This window comes from Danio aesculapii, chromosome 4 (assembly GCF_903798145.1).
Source record: "Danio aesculapii chromosome 4, fDanAes4.1, whole genome shotgun sequence".
NCBI classification, from domain to species: Eukaryota; Metazoa; Chordata; class Actinopteri; order Cypriniformes; family Danionidae; genus Danio; species Danio aesculapii.
Genome location: NC_079438.1, coordinates 28204171 through 28219154, shown reverse-complemented (window position 1 = coordinate 28219154; position 14984 = coordinate 28204171). Strand labels below are relative to the sequence as shown.

Below are 14984 nucleotides of genomic sequence, written 5' to 3'. Positions count from 1 at the left end.
AAAATTATTGTTTCAGTTTGATCTAGAAGATGCATGGAGAATTAAATTTCCTAAAGACAAGCAGTATACATGGGTGAATGTAGTAAATGGGAAGGTGAGTGCAGCAAGGCTTGACAGATTTTATGTGTCACAGGGGCTTAAACATAAATTAATAGATAGCTCTATTAGACCAGTGGGCTTTACAGATCATCATCTTATTACTGTGACTCTTTTGTTAAAGCAAGAAATTAATAGATCTCAGTGGCATTTTAATAATAAGTTACTTAAAGATGAGTTTTTTTGTGAAAGTTTTAAGATTTTTTGGGATAAATGGAAAGAAAGAAAGAAGAAAGAAAGAGTGCTTTTAAATCTTTAAATCAGTGGTGGGAGATTGGGAAAGCTCAAATTAGAGTTTTTTGCCAACAATATACCTCTTTTTCATCAGTTTAGTTAAAACAAGCTATAGAAGTGGTTGAAGTGGAAATAACAAGAACTGAAAACAAGTTTTTAAATGATGAAGAGACTGGGCACAATAATGAAGAGCTGCACACAAAAAGACTGGAGTTAAGCTCCCTGTTACAGGAAAGAGTGAAAGGAGCTTGTGAGGTCACGATATATGCAACTAAAAGATATGGATGCTTCAAGTACTTTCTTCTTCAATTTGGAAAAAAGTCAGCGAGTATATGACATATCTTAAATGTCCAGATGGATCTTTAACAACAGATGGTGAGAAGATGAGAAGTTGTGCCATAGACTTTTATACCAAGCTATATAAAAAGACCAATGCAATGAGCAGTGCGTTCTGGAACTTTTAGAAGATCTCCCTCAACTTACTACTACAGAACAAGTTAAACTGGATACAGAATTGAGTTATGAAGAACTTACTCTTGCTGTTAATCAGTTGGTTTCTGGATGTGGCCCGGGAATAGATGGATTGTCTATTGACTTTTATAAACATTTTGGGAATACATCGGACCTGAATTGTATGAGGTTTTAAAGAGCTCTTATGAAGAAAATGCACTACCTTCCTCATGCAGAAAAGCTATTTTGACATTGTTGCCTAAAAAAGGAGATTTAACCGAATAAAGAATTGGAGACCTGTTGCTCTGTTATGTACAGATTATAAAGTGCTTTCAAGAGTCTTGTCTAATAGGTTAAAACCTTTTATAGGTTTAATTGTACACATGGACCAAACTTATTGTATCCCGGATGGACTATAACAGATAACTTGTTTTTAATGAGAGATGTGATGGATGTATGTAAAGTTTATAATCAGAGGGTTGGAATTTTATCATTAGATCAGGAGAAAGCCTTTGATAGAATAGATCATGAATTTTTGTTTTCTGTTCTTAAGGCTTTCGGTTTTGGAGAGAAGTTTACAAATGGCTGAGTCTTCTTTATAATAATGCTTCTTGTATGGTTAAGATAGGAGGGGCATTAGTCGGCCTATAATGATAAGAAGGGGAATAAGACAAGGCTGTCCTATTTCTGGACACTTTATTCTTTATGTATTGAACCTCTTCTATGTTATTTAAGAAAGCATTTGGCTGGTTTTAGTTTATCATCTTCTGTAAATGAATCACCTTTAGTTGTTTCTGCTTATGCTGATGACATTAATATATTTATCACAAATGACAATGATGTATTTGAAACTGTTAAAGCTTTAAATGTGTATGAAAAAGCCTCTTCATCAAAGGTTAATTGGGATAAAAGTGAAGCTTTAATAATAGGTCAATGGAGAGAGGAAATATTCCAAAGTTACCAGTGGGTTGAAGTGGGGAAAAATGAACTAAAATTTGGGTGTTTTTCTGGGCACAGAACAATTTCAAGAAAAAATTGGGAGGGATAATGGAGAAGGTATCTGTGAAATTTGCCAAATGGAAATGGTTGATCCCTCAGATGTCATATCGTGGATGGGTTTTAGTAGCAAACAATTTGGTTGCTTGTATGCTTTGGCATAAAGTTATGGTTTTAAATCCACCTAAGTGTTTGATTGAAAAGGGCAGAAAGAAATTTTGGATTTTTTTTGGTCAGGGTATCATTGGATTAGAGCTGCTGTACTCTATATTCCTCTCTGTGAGGGAGGTCAAGGTCTTGTTGACTTAACTTCTAGAATAGCAGCTTTTAGATTAAAAACTGCACAAAGATTTTTATATGGAAATAGTTTGAGATGGCATGAAACTGCGAAATTGCTTTTACAGAAGGCAGGGAAGTTGGGGTATGATAAACAACTTTTTTGCTGAACCCTGAAAAGGTACATATTTCAGATCTAACATCCTTTTATGATTCAGTATTGCAGGCGTGGCAAGTTTTAAAAGTGTCAAGAGATCCTACATTTTTTTCAGGAATGTGGATCTTTGAGGAGCCACTTTTTATAATGATTTTTTGAGTGTAAATTCTTTAAATTCTGATAGTATTCGTTGGCATTGAGAGAGGCCGGCTGTACAAAGTTGGGCCATTTACTAAAAGCTATGCAGTCTTCTATTACCGTTCTGAGCCAATTGGTGAAAATAAGATCAGAAAGACTAATGAAAAGAATTGTTGTAGAAGTGTATGAATCCTGCCAAACTCAATAGGGATTTTATTAAGGATAATGATCTGATTAATCAGTGGGAAGATGGATGTAAATATGTTTTTCCGGTTTAGATATTTCGGAGACTGTGAAAGATTGGATTTTTTCAGAAAATGATTTTCTGTCACATGTGGATGTGTCTTTTGTTTCTTTTGAAGAGTTGGGCAAGAAAGAAGCATACATGATATCAGTGAAAGTAATTCATAGTAAATATCTTAAGAGGATGAAGGAATCAAAATGGTATGGTCTATTTAGTCAGGAAATTTCTGTAAAAGGAAGATGGAGATCTTTGTATAAAATGCCAATAGATAAACGGACGGGGGATCTTCAGTGGAGAATAATTCACGGGGCTTAGCGACTAATAAACATGTTGCACATTTTAATCCCAATCAAGAAATAGAATGCTTTTTTGTAATCAGACAGAACATTGATGCATTTGTTCTGTGGATGTAATAGATTGAAAGTGTTATTTGATCTTATGGAACTTTGGGTTATGAAATGGGGAGAATGTTTTTCATTTCCTTTGTTCATTTTTGGTCTGAAATATTCTGTCAAGAAAAAACAAAAACAATGGATCAAAAGATGTTTTGAAAGTTTTTTTGGGAATGTTAGAAGCTCGACTAAAAATTAAGTATGCATTTTATAAATTAACAAATAATTTAAAATCTTTTGTGGATAAATGGTCTGTTGAAAAGTTTCTGTGTATTGTGGAGAGTGATGGAGAGTTGGTTTTGTCTTTTTAATGTTTTGAATACTGTTTAAAGTTTGAGGATGTTGAAAAAGTGTGTTATCTCTCTCTCTCTCTCTCTCTCTCTCTCTCAGACAAACATGCTCTTTCTCTCACACACACATACAGTTCAGCTCACTCTTATACACTCACACACACAAAAGTACACATGTACATGCGCTCTCTCTCTCTCTCTCTCTCTCTCCTCTCTCTCTCTCTCACACACAGACACACACAGTCTTATACACAATCACACACACACCTGTACACACTCTCACTCACACACTCACTCTTGTACATGCTCTCTCTCACACACAGTCTTACACATGCTCTCTCTCTTACACACATATACATGCTCTCACACACATATTGTACAAACACACACACACTTGACCACACAATCTCTCACATACTCACTCTTGTACATGCTCTCTCATACACACAGACATTCTTTCTCTCATAGACACACACGTACATGCTCTCTCTCACACACACACACACACACACACACACACAAGCATGTGATCTCTCTCACACACATATTGTACACAAACTTGTTGCATACACACACACACTTGTACACTCTCACTCACACACATATTGTACACAAACTTGTTGCATACACACACGCTTGTACACACTCTCACTAACACACTCACTCTTGTACATGCTCTCTCACACACACCTACATTCTATCTCTCTGTCTCAAATGTACTTTTTTCACGCTCTTACACACACAGATGTGCCAGTGTTAATGATACTTCTTTCTATAATTTTAGTGCATTGTGATTATTTGGTCATGAAGGTATTAATTGTTTTAAATTGTTTTTCAGCTAATAATGTTCGTGATGTCATACAGCGCTAGAAAAGGCTTTTGAAGCTGACAAGACGTGGAGCAACCATGACCAGAGCATTCCAGAGAGAAGGTGTCTCTCGAAATGCAGTGGCCCAGCTCGCTCCAGCTGCAGAGCTGTACTTTGCAAACAGGGAGCAATTTAACAGCATCAGCTTCACACCAGGAAAATGAACAGAGTTCGCTCAAAAGTGTAGAGAGCTCATTGTTGGAGATGTTCACATAAAAGTCCTATCAATGAAAAGGAAGGGTTCACTTTTGCCTTTTGCCTCACTATTTGCTATGTCGCTTATTGTTAAGGCCATGTTTATTGTTTCTTTGTTCAATAATGTTTCTGTTTACTGTTAAAATGTAGAAGCAAAAAGTAGAGCACAATAAGCTCAGCTTATAATGCCAAAAATATAAATTATATTGAGATCAGATGCAAAAACCTTTAAATGCAATCTAAATTCATTAAATTTCTTTCCCTTTTTTAATCCTGGGTCGCCACAGCAGAATGAACTGCCAACTTATTCAGCACATGTTTTACACAGCAGATGCCCTTTCAGCTGCAACCCATTACTGGGAAACATCCATACACACTCATTCTCACTACGGACAATTTGAGCTTACTCATTTCACCTGTACCACATGTCTTTGGACTTGTGGGGGAAACTGGAGCACTCAAAGGAAGCCCACACCAACATGGTATGCCACAGAAATGCCACCTGACCCAGCCGAGGTTCAAACCATCAACCTTCTTGCTGTGAGGCGAACGTGTTACCCACTGCGCCACCATGTCACCTCATCATCTAAATTGTATTTCTAAAATTAGTTATTTTTCAGCCGACTATGTTAAAGACAATGAAAAAAAAACAATTCTTTGCCACAAAATAGTTAAATTACTGAACTGAGCCTGAAAAAATTATGAATTTTAGAAAAAAAAATTATATAGCGGCTGCATGGTGGCGCAGTGGGTAACACGTTTGCCTCACAGCAAGAAGGTTGATGGTTTGAGCCTCGGCTGGGTCAGTTGGTGTTTCTGTGTGGAGTTTGCATGTTCTCCCGGTGTTCGCGTTGGTTTCCTCTGGGTGCTCTGGTTCCCCCCACAAGTCCAAAAACATGTGGTAGAGGTGAATTGGGTTGGTTAAATGATCCTTGGTTCATGTGTGTGAATGATTGTCTATGGATGTTTCCCAGTGATGGGTTGCAGCTGTAAGGGCATCCGTTGCATAAAAACATATGCTGGATAAGTTGGCGGTTCATTCCGCTGTGGATGTAACAACAATTGTTCTTAATGTTGTATATAGTAATAAACACGTACATACACTTGTCAATTTGTTATTTGCACTCACTACTTCCTATTTTTTTTTTTTTTTAAATATACTTATCATCTGTTTTTGTCCTGTCTCTGTAATTCTGTTGCACTGTAGAAGCTCTGTCACGAAAACAAATTCCTCGTATGTGTGAACATACCTGGCAATAAAGCTCTTTCTAATTGTCCTGAACCAAATGTTTTCTTCAGCTTAATTACCTGGGCTGTTAATTTTTTTATTTTATTTTTGTTTTGACAGCAATAAATTAAAAGCAGTTGTTTTTGTCTTCAAATACTTCAGTGTCACTACTACCTGTCTGTTGACTATCTGCTGAACATTTACAGACTAGTAGCCATGCTGTCTGTGATGTTGGCTCTTTACTGTCATTCAACAGCATTTCTTAGGTTTTCACTTCATTTTGATGGGCCCAGTGTGACAACAGATGAGCTGATAAATGTACCTTAAGGGCACCTATGGTAAAAAATCTACTTTTCAAGCTGTTTGGACAGACATATGTGCGTGTATGGTGTGTAGACCGTCATATTGGGGTGATATAAACACACCCAGTGCTTTTTTTTTCAATTTAACAACATAAAACGGTGGACCAATTGGAGCAGTTTTCAAATCGACCGCAACTTTACGTAGGAGAGCGGTCCCCCCGCCCACCAATATTAATTGACAGGCGTCATCATATCCTCAGTTTGTTAATTCACGTCCGCCATTTTCAGCGTGAGTCTAAGCGATATAATTAAAGTAAGACGCTAGCTCTATTTTTAGATGCAAGGCTCATTGGGCTCAACACAAGAGCAATATTCTCCACATTATCGCTCTAATCGGAATTATTGGTTGTATCTTTAGGTAGGTTTGCAAACATGTGTACTTCTCATTGAGTCTACCTTATACTTCAGTCGTTTGCATTTCTCGCGATCCCAGAAGCTCCCTGTGATCTTAACTAGCATGCGTTTTAGATTTCTAAACATAGGTTTCTATCAGGGTACACTCAAGTCAACGGCTGGGCGCCTCGGACCGCTGCAGACTTGAATTGCCGTTGTGTGTACCCTGATAGAAACCTATGTTTAGAATTAAAAAATGCGTGGCGCGATGATTCGGGACGCTTTATGTTTCTGCCGCTCCACAGAGAGTGTCTTGTGTGCCGTGTCACGGCTTCGAGCCGCGCATCCAGTGCCTCAGTAAAAGTTAATTCAGTGTGCGTGGTTATTAGTTCCTGTGTACAAGCTCGGCACTTGAAACTAGCACACAGTTGGCTGTAAAACTGTACAAAGACACATATGATTTTGTACTCTCTGCTTGGTCTGTGTCCGAGTCGTACATGTACGACTGATTGCTGAACCTCTCACTCCTGCTCCTTCTCTGTCTGCCTGTCAGACTCTGTTGCAAACGCAGAGCTCATGGCCGGCGGGAAGCCGAAACTAATTTACATGTGAAGCAACACACCCATAAATCAGCGAACTGTGGACACGCCCTCAACATGACTCTTTTTAACACATTATAATAAAAAAATCTGAATTGTGTTTTAAACTGAACCTAAACTGGCACACTCAGAAGAACCTATTATTATTAAATCATAAAAAAAGAGGTAAACTATGTGCCCTTTAAAGTAAAATAACTGTCTACTGAAAGTTAGGTTAAATGCAACAAATAGTTAATTGAACACTCTTAGATTGTACCTAACCCTAATTTTATATTTGATTAAAGTTCATGTCTCGCGTAGCTACTTATAGGCATCTGAATGTTTACTCAAAGTCTATTCATAAGCTGGATAATAACTACATGCAGACAATAACAACAAACATCTTGGTGGTCAATGTTCTGAAAACTTGTTGAGGATTTGTTGCATATCTACTAATACATTGTTGAACATCTAGAACCTAATTTGGTAACACGTAACTTACCAAGTTTATTAAATGTTGAGGATTTGTTGCATATCTACTGATACACTGTTGAACATCTAGAACCTAAATGTTGAGGATTTGTTGCATATGTACTAATAAACTGTTGAACATCTGTTGAAGATTTGTTGCATATCTACTGATACACTGTTGAACATCTAGAACCTAAATTGGTAACACTTATCTTACCGAAAGTTTAATAAATGTTTACATGCTGTAGACATTGTATTGATTGCCTAAGAACATTTAAAGACAATCTACAGATACTATCCAGATGAAAGTAAACAGATAAGAACTTAAAAAGTAACTTACGGTCAGCAGACTATTTAAAGGGGGACCATCAAAATAAAGTGTTACCCGGCTCCTTTTCGTTGGCATCTTGCTGAAGGCATAAAAAAAATCGATGACAAATGATTGGCGAAATGGCCCAGTGGCCAAGGGATAAGGCATCAACCTCCGGGGCTTGGGATTGTTGGTTCAAGTCCCATCTGGGTTGTCTTTGAAGGTCTCACTTCAATTTGGGAGCAATGTTTGGTGGATGAAACACGGTAGCTGTGAAAACCTTCTTGAGATGTGTTTGCATGTCATTAACTTCCTGCATTGCCATGCATATTGCCTGTTATGACTAAAAGGGTACCTAACGCGAAAGGCCATTTTGAATCCTGCATGGTGCCTACAGAAAGAGACTGTGTACAAAGACAAAAATGGTGCTTACATATAAAGCTGGTGGGTTGTTCAAGATCCATAAACAACTTCCTGAGCCATACATCAGATTTGACAAAGGTTAGTGTTGACCCAGTGGCCTAATGGATAAGGCATCAGCCTTTGAAGTTGGCGATTGTGGGTTGAAGTCTTATCTGGGTTGGTTTATATTTAAGTTGTGTGAAACAATTCCGACTGGTCTTCTCAAAACTTAGGCTTGATGATCTGAGGACAATAGTTAGCTTCGAATTCTCAGACTTGCTGCACACTTCAAATAAGATTCATCCAATCTTGCTTGAATCTCACTGTCACGTTACAAACCTAAATGGTTCCGCTAAGCTTTGGTAATGGAGATCTTGACTTCAAGTACCCCGTGGCTTTCAACTAATGCTTTCAAGCAATGCTTGTGCCGTGGCCACCTCAGGCCATTTATGCCCCAACTGTGCAGCGTTCAATGTTGCCCACATTCAGCAGAAAAAGTCAACGGGCTGCCACTATGTGTAGTCGTGGCCGAGAGGTTAAGGCGATGGGCTTGAAATCCATTGGAGTCTCCCCGTGCAGGTTCGAACCCTGCCGACTACAGAACAGCCAGCTGCTTTTGCTGGGTTCAAGTCCCTGTTCGGGCGAAGGCCTGTCTGTTTGTCAGAGACCTCGTTGTTCTTTTCATATCACTTGGTGGCTGTCCATTGTGGTGTGGCCTGCGAGAGCACGTTGCTCTGAATTCAGATCATCAGCTTGTGTGAAAAGAGTGCCCATGAAGTTAGCTGAGTGTGTTAGATTAGAGAGCTATGCTGTCCCTGCTTCCCAGAGATTGTACGGAAAAGTTGCACAAGAGCTAGTGCACCTTCCTCTACCCCTGTTGACCCTGTGCTTGGTCGCCACCTCAGCAGGAGAGAGAAAGCAGACGCCTGTAGTCGTGGCCGAGTGGTTAAGCGATGGTCTAGAAATCCATTGGGGTTTTCCTGCGCAGGTTTGAATCCTGCCGACTACGTTGTTTTGCAAGTCCACTTATGTTGTTGTTCTCTTTTCTTTCAAGCCTTCTATACGTAATTGCAATTCTCCTCTGCATCTCACAAACAAGCCCCTGTCACTTAGTGACCAGGCAGCTGTGGGTGAGCGACAGTGGTTTGCCGCGACCGTACAGTGATCCATACTCTGTGTTGTGGCCAGAGAAATCCCAGTTTGAATCCCGGTCACAAACCAGTGTCCCTTAGTGTCCAGGCAGCTGCAGAGCTTATCGGTGAGCGAGCGGTGTGCCGTGATCGTATAGTGGTCAGTACTCTGCGTTGTGGCTGCAGCAACCCTGGTTCGAATCCAGGTCACCACAGTGTGTTCCTGTTAACTGCGAGCAATGCTTGTGCCGCCTTTTACAACCTCAGGCCATTTATGCCCCTACTGTGCTGCGTTCAATGTTGCCCACATTCAGCAGAAAAAGTCAACGGGCTGTCGCTATGCGTAGTCGTGGCCGAGAGGTTAAGGCGATGGACTTGAAATCCATTGGGGTCTCCCCGCGCAGGTTCGAACCCTGCCGACTACGGAACAGCCAGCTGCTTTTGCTTTTTCTCTTTGTGAGAGGAACTGTGGCTTTTGCGACGTTTGGTTGCGGGCCTGCGTGTTTAATCCCATATTGAATAATTCAAGTCCAGCGACTAGTCGCAATTTAGCTTTTTTTGTAGTCCCTACACTCTGATGTTGCCTAGAGAAACGTTCAATAAATCGACAGCAACATCTTGTACGGCTCATCAAGATTGGGATTTGATAGTTTTTTTTCCAAGTCGCCCAGTCTTTTTTGGCTGTCCCTTTGTGGCACATTTTCCCCACTCCATCTGCTTCTGGGGAGTTGCTTTATGCACAGCTCTTTTCAAGACTGATGCTAGCACAGTTCCAAAAGGCCCAGGCGAAATGTGCTTTTGGCCATGCTTTTGGACCATGGCTTTGGTAACACCTAATGACTTCAAGGTCTTTCACGGTGCAGCTCAGCAGTGGCATGGCACAGCTCTGAAACGCCGTTTCCTGGAGGACGACTGCATCTGTTTTTTTTAAGAGGACGCAGGTCTGTGCTGTGATGAGAAAGTGTTGTCAGCCGGCAAGGGGCTTGCAGAGGGCCAACTCCGCAAACAGGTGCTTCCGCAGACAGGAGCCCGGATAGCTCAGTCGGTAGAGCATCAGACTTTTAATCTGAGGGTCCAGGGTTCAAGTCCCTGTTTGGGCGAAGGCCTGTCTGTTTGTCAGAGACCTTGTTGTTCTTTTCATATCACTTGGTGGCTGTCCATTGTGGTGTGGCCTGCGAGAGCACGTTGCTCTGAATTCAGATCATCAGCTTGTGTAAAAAGAGTGCCCATGAAGTTAGCTGAGTGTGTTAGATTAGAGAGCTATGCTGTCCCTGCTTCCCAGAGATTGTACGGAAAAGTTGCACAAGAGCTAGTGCACCTTCCTCTACCCCTGTTGACCCTGTGCTTGGTCGCCACCTCAGCAGAGAGAGAAAGCAGACGCCTGTAGTCGTGGCCGAGTGGTTAAGGCGATGGACTAGAAATCCATTGGGGTTTCCCCGCGCAGGTTCGAATCCTGCCGACTACGTTGTTTTGCACGTCCACTTATGTTGTTGTTCTCTTTTCTTTCAAGCCTTCTATACGTAATTGCAATTCTCCTCTGCATCTCACAAACAAGCCCCTGTCACTTAGTGACCAGGCAGCTGTGGGTGAGCGACAGTGGTTTGCCGCGACCGTACAGTGATCCGTACTCTGTGTTGTGGCCAGAGAAATCCCAGTTTGAATCCCGGTCACAAACCAGTGTCCCTTAGTGTCCAGGCAGCTGCAGAGCTTATCGGTGAGCGAGCGGTGTGCCGTGATCGTATAGTGGTCAGTACTCTGCGTTGTGGCCGCAGCAACCCGGTTCGAATCCAGGTCACCACAGCGTGTTCCTGTTAACTGCGAGCAATGCTTGTGCCGCTTTTTACAACCTCAGGCCATTTATGCCCCTACTGTGCTGCGTTCAATGTTGCCCACATTCAGCAGAAAAAGTCAACGGGCTGTCGCTATGCGTAGTCGTGGCCGAGAGGTTAAGGCGATGGACTTGAAATCCATTGGGTCTCCCCGCGCAGGTTCGAACCCTGCCGACTACGGAACAGCCAGCTGCTTTTGCTTTTTCTCTTTGTGAGAGGAACTGTGGCTTTTGCGACGTTTGGTTGCGGGCCTGCGTGTTTAATCCCATATTGAATAATTCAAGTCCAGCGACTAGTCGCAATTTAGCTTTTTTTTGTAGTCCCTACACTCTGATGTTGCCTAGAGAAACGTTCAATAAATCGACAGCAACATCTTGTACGGCTCATCAAGATTGGGATTTGATAGTTTTTTTCCAAGTCGCCCAGTCTTTTTTGGCTGTCCCTTTGTGGCACATTTTCCCCACTCCATCTGCTTCTGGGAGTTGCTTTATGCACAGCTCTTTTCAAGACTGATGCTAGCACAGTTCCAAAAGGCCCAGGCGAAATGTGCTTTTGGCCATGCTTTTGGACCATGGCTTTGGTAACACCTAATGACTTCAAGGTCTTTCACGGTGCAGCTCAGCAGTGGCATGGCACAGCTCTGAAACGCCGTTTCCTGGAGGACGACTGCATCTGTTTTTTTTAAGAGGACGCAGGTCTGTGCTGTGATGAGAAAGTGTTGTCAGCCGGCAAGGGGCTTGCAGAGGGCCAACTCCGCAAACAGGTGCTTCCACAGACAGGAGCCCGGATAGCTCAGTCGGTAGAGCATCAGACTTTTAATCTGAGGGTCCAGGGTTCAAGTCCCTGTTCGTGCGAAGGCCTGTCTGTTTGTCAGAGACCTTGTTGTTCTTTTCATATCACTTGGTGGCTGTCCATTGTGGTGTGGCCTGCGAGAGCACGTTGCTCTGAATTCAGATCATCAGCTTGTGTGGAAAGAGTGCCCATGAAGTTAGCTGAGTGTGTTAGATTAGAGAGCTATGCTGTCCCTGCTTCCCAGAGATTGTACGGAAAAGTTGCACAAGAGCTAGTGCACCTTCCTCTACCTGTTGACCCTGTGCTTGGTCGCCACCTCAGCAGGAGAGAGAAAGCAGACGCCTGTAGTCGTGGCCGAGTGGTTAAGGCGATGGACTAGAAATCCATTGGGGTTTCCCCGCGCATGTTCGAATCCTGCCGACTACGTTGTTTTGCACGTCCACTTATGTTGTTGTTCTCTTTTCTTTCAAGCCTTCTATACGTAATTGCAATTCTCCTCTGCATCTCACAAACAAGCCCCTGTCACTTAGTGACCAGGCAGCTGTGGGTGAGCGACAGTGGTTTGCCGCGACCGTACAGTGATCCGTACTCTGTGTTGTGGCCAGAGAAATCCCAGTTTGAATCCCGGTCACAAACCAGTGTCCCTTAGTGTCCAGGCAGCTGCAGAGCTTATCGGTGAGCGAGCGGTGTGCCGTGATCGTATAGTGGTCAGTACTCTGCGTTGTGGCCGCAGCAACCCCGGTTCGAATCCAGGTCACCACAGCGTGTTCCTGTTAACTGCGAGCAATGCTTGTGCCGCTTTTTACAACCTCAGGCCATTTATGCCCCTAGTGTGCTGCGTTTAATGTTGCCCTCATTCAGCAGAAAAATTCAACGGGCTGTCGCTATGCGTAGTCGTGGCCGAGAGGTTAAGGCGATGGACTTGAAATCCATTGGGTTCTCCCCGCGCAGGTTCGAACCCTGCCGACTACGGAACAGCCAGCTGCTTTTGCTTTTTCTCTTTGTGAGAGGAACTGTGGCTTTTGCGACGTTTGGTTGCGGGCCTGCGTGTTTAATCCCATATTGAATAATTCAAGTCCAGCGACTAGTCGCAATTTAGCTTTTTTTGTAGTCCCTACACTCTGATGTTGCCTAGAGAAACGTTCAATAAATCGACAGCAACATCTTGTACGGCTCATCAAGATTGGGATTTGATAGTTTTTTTTCCAAGTCGCCCAGTCTTTTTTGGCTGTCCCTTTGTGGCACATTTTCCCCACTCCATCTGCTTCTGGGGAGTTGCTTTATGCACAGCTCTTTTCAAGACTGATGCTAGCACAGTTCCAAAAGGCCCAGGCGAAATGTGCTTTTGGCCATGCTTTTGGACCATGGCTTTGGTAACACCTAATGACTTCAAGGTCTTTCACGGTGCAGCTCAGCAGTGGCATGGCACAGCTCTGAAACGCCGTTTCCTGGAGGACGACTGCATCTGTTTTTTTTAAGAGGACGCAGGTCTGTGCTGTGATGAGAAAGTGTTGTCAGCCGGCAAGGGGCTTGCAGAGGGCCAACTCCGCAAACAGGTGCTTCCACAGACAGGAGCCCGGATAGCTCAGTCGGTAGACTATCAGACTTTTAATCTGAGGGTCCAGGGTTCAAGTCCCTGTTCGTGCGAAGGCCTGTCTGTTTGTCAGAGACCTCGTTGTTCTTTTCATATCACTTGGTGGCTGTCCATTGTGGTGTGGCCTGCGAGAGCACGTTGCTCTGAATTCAGATCATCAGCTTGTGTGGAAAGAGTGCCCATGAAGTTAGCTGAGTGTGTTAGATTAGAGAGCTATGCTGTCCCTGCTTCCCAGAGATTGTACGGAAAAGTTGCACAAGAGCTAGTGCACCTTCCTCTACCACTGTTGACCCTGTGCTTGGTCGCCACCTCAGCAGGAGAGAGAAAGCAGACGCCTGTAGTCGTGGCCGAGTGGTTAAGGCGATGGACTAGAAATCCATTGGGTTTCCCCGCGCAGGTTCGAATCCTGCCGACTACGTTGTTTTGCACGTCCACTTATGTTGTTGTTCTCTTTTCTTTCAAGCCTTCTATACGTAATTGCAATTCTCCTCTGCATCTCACAAACAAGCCCCTGTCACTTAGTGACCAGGCAGCTGTGGGTGAGCGACAGTGTTTGCCGCGACCGTACAGTGATCCGTACTCTGTGTTGTGGCCAGAGAAATCCCAGTTTGAATCCCGGTCACAAACCAGTGTCCCTTAGTGTCCAGGCAGCTGCAGAGCTATCGGTGAGCGAGCGGTGTGCCGTGATCGTATAGTGGTCAGTACTCTGCGTTGTGGCCGCAGCAACCCCGGTTCGAATCCAGGTCACCACAGCGTGTTCCTGTTAACTGCGAGCAATGCTTGTGCCGCTTTTTACAACCTCAGGCCATTTATGCCCCTACTGTGCTGCGTTCAATGTTGCCCACATTCAGCAGAAAAAGTCAACGGGCTGCCGCCATGCGTAGTCGTGGCCGAGAGGTTAAGGCGATGGACTTGAAATCCATTGGGGTCTCCCCGCGCAGGTTCGAACCCTGCCGACTACGGAACAGTCAGCTGCTTTTGCTTTTTCTTTTGTGAGAGGAACTGTGGCTTTTGCGACGTTTGGTTGCGGGCCTGTGTTTAATTCCATATTGAATAATTCAAGTCCAGCGACTAGTCGCAATTTAGCTTTTTTTTGTAGTCCCTACACTGATGTTGCCTAGAGAAACGTTCAATAAATCGACAGCAACATCTTGTACGGCTCATCAAGATTGGGATTTGATAGTTTTTTTTCCAAGTCGTGCCCTTTTTGGCTGTCCCTTTGTGGCACATTTTCCACACTCCATCTGCTTCTGGAGAGTTGCTTTATGCACAGCTCTTTTCAAGACTGATGCTAGCACAGTTCCAAAAGGCCCAGGCGAAATGTGCTTTTGGCCATGCTTTTGGACCATGGCTTTGGTAACACCTAATGACTTCAAGGTCTTTCACGGTGCAGCTCAGCAGTGGCATGGCACAGCTCTGAAACGCCGTTTCCTGGAGGACGACTGCATCTGTTTTTTTAAGAGGACGCAGGTGTGCTATGATGAGAAAGTTGTTTTAGCCGGCAAGGGGCTTGCAGAGGGCCAACTCCGCAAACAGGCGCTTCAGAAGGAGCCGGATAGCTCAGTCGGCAGAGCAATCAGACTTTTAATCTGAGGGTCCAGGGTTCAAGTCCCTGTTCG

General features: G+C 43.3%; 9 non-coding genes across 9 annotated transcripts; all 9 read left to right on the top strand.

Moving 5' to 3' along the window:
• The first annotated feature begins 9493 nt into the window (after positions 1 to 9493).
• Positions 9494 to 9575, top strand: trnas-uga (transfer RNA serine (anticodon UGA)). The gene has a single exon. It is a non-coding gene; the product is annotated as a tRNA-Ser (tRNA).
• Positions 9576 to 10177: 602 nt separating this feature from the next.
• trnak-uuu (transfer RNA lysine (anticodon UUU)) lies at positions 10178 to 10250 on the top strand. Its single transcript has one exon. It is a non-coding gene; the product is annotated as a tRNA-Lys (tRNA).
• A 283-nt stretch (positions 10251 to 10533) lies between these two features.
• On the top strand, positions 10534 to 10615 carry trnas-aga (transfer RNA serine (anticodon AGA)). Its single transcript has one exon. It is a non-coding gene; the product is annotated as a tRNA-Ser (tRNA).
• A 463-nt stretch (positions 10616 to 11078) lies between these two features.
• On the top strand, positions 11079 to 11159 carry trnas-uga (transfer RNA serine (anticodon UGA)). The gene has a single exon. It is a non-coding gene; the product is annotated as a tRNA-Ser (tRNA).
• Positions 11160 to 11760: 601 nt separating this feature from the next.
• On the top strand, positions 11761 to 11833 carry trnak-uuu (transfer RNA lysine (anticodon UUU)). Its single transcript has one exon. It is a non-coding gene; the product is annotated as a tRNA-Lys (tRNA).
• A 282-nt stretch (positions 11834 to 12115) lies between these two features.
• Positions 12116 to 12197, top strand: trnas-aga (transfer RNA serine (anticodon AGA)). The gene has a single exon. It is a non-coding gene; the product is annotated as a tRNA-Ser (tRNA).
• A 464-nt stretch (positions 12198 to 12661) lies between these two features.
• On the top strand, positions 12662 to 12743 carry trnas-uga (transfer RNA serine (anticodon UGA)). Its single transcript has one exon. It is a non-coding gene; the product is annotated as a tRNA-Ser (tRNA).
• A 959-nt stretch (positions 12744 to 13702) lies between these two features.
• trnas-aga (transfer RNA serine (anticodon AGA)) lies at positions 13703 to 13783 on the top strand. The gene has a single exon. It is a non-coding gene; the product is annotated as a tRNA-Ser (tRNA).
• Positions 13784 to 14245: 462 nt separating this feature from the next.
• Positions 14246 to 14327, top strand: trnas-uga (transfer RNA serine (anticodon UGA)). The gene has a single exon. It is a non-coding gene; the product is annotated as a tRNA-Ser (tRNA).
• The last annotated feature ends 657 nt before the right edge of the window (positions 14328 to 14984 follow it).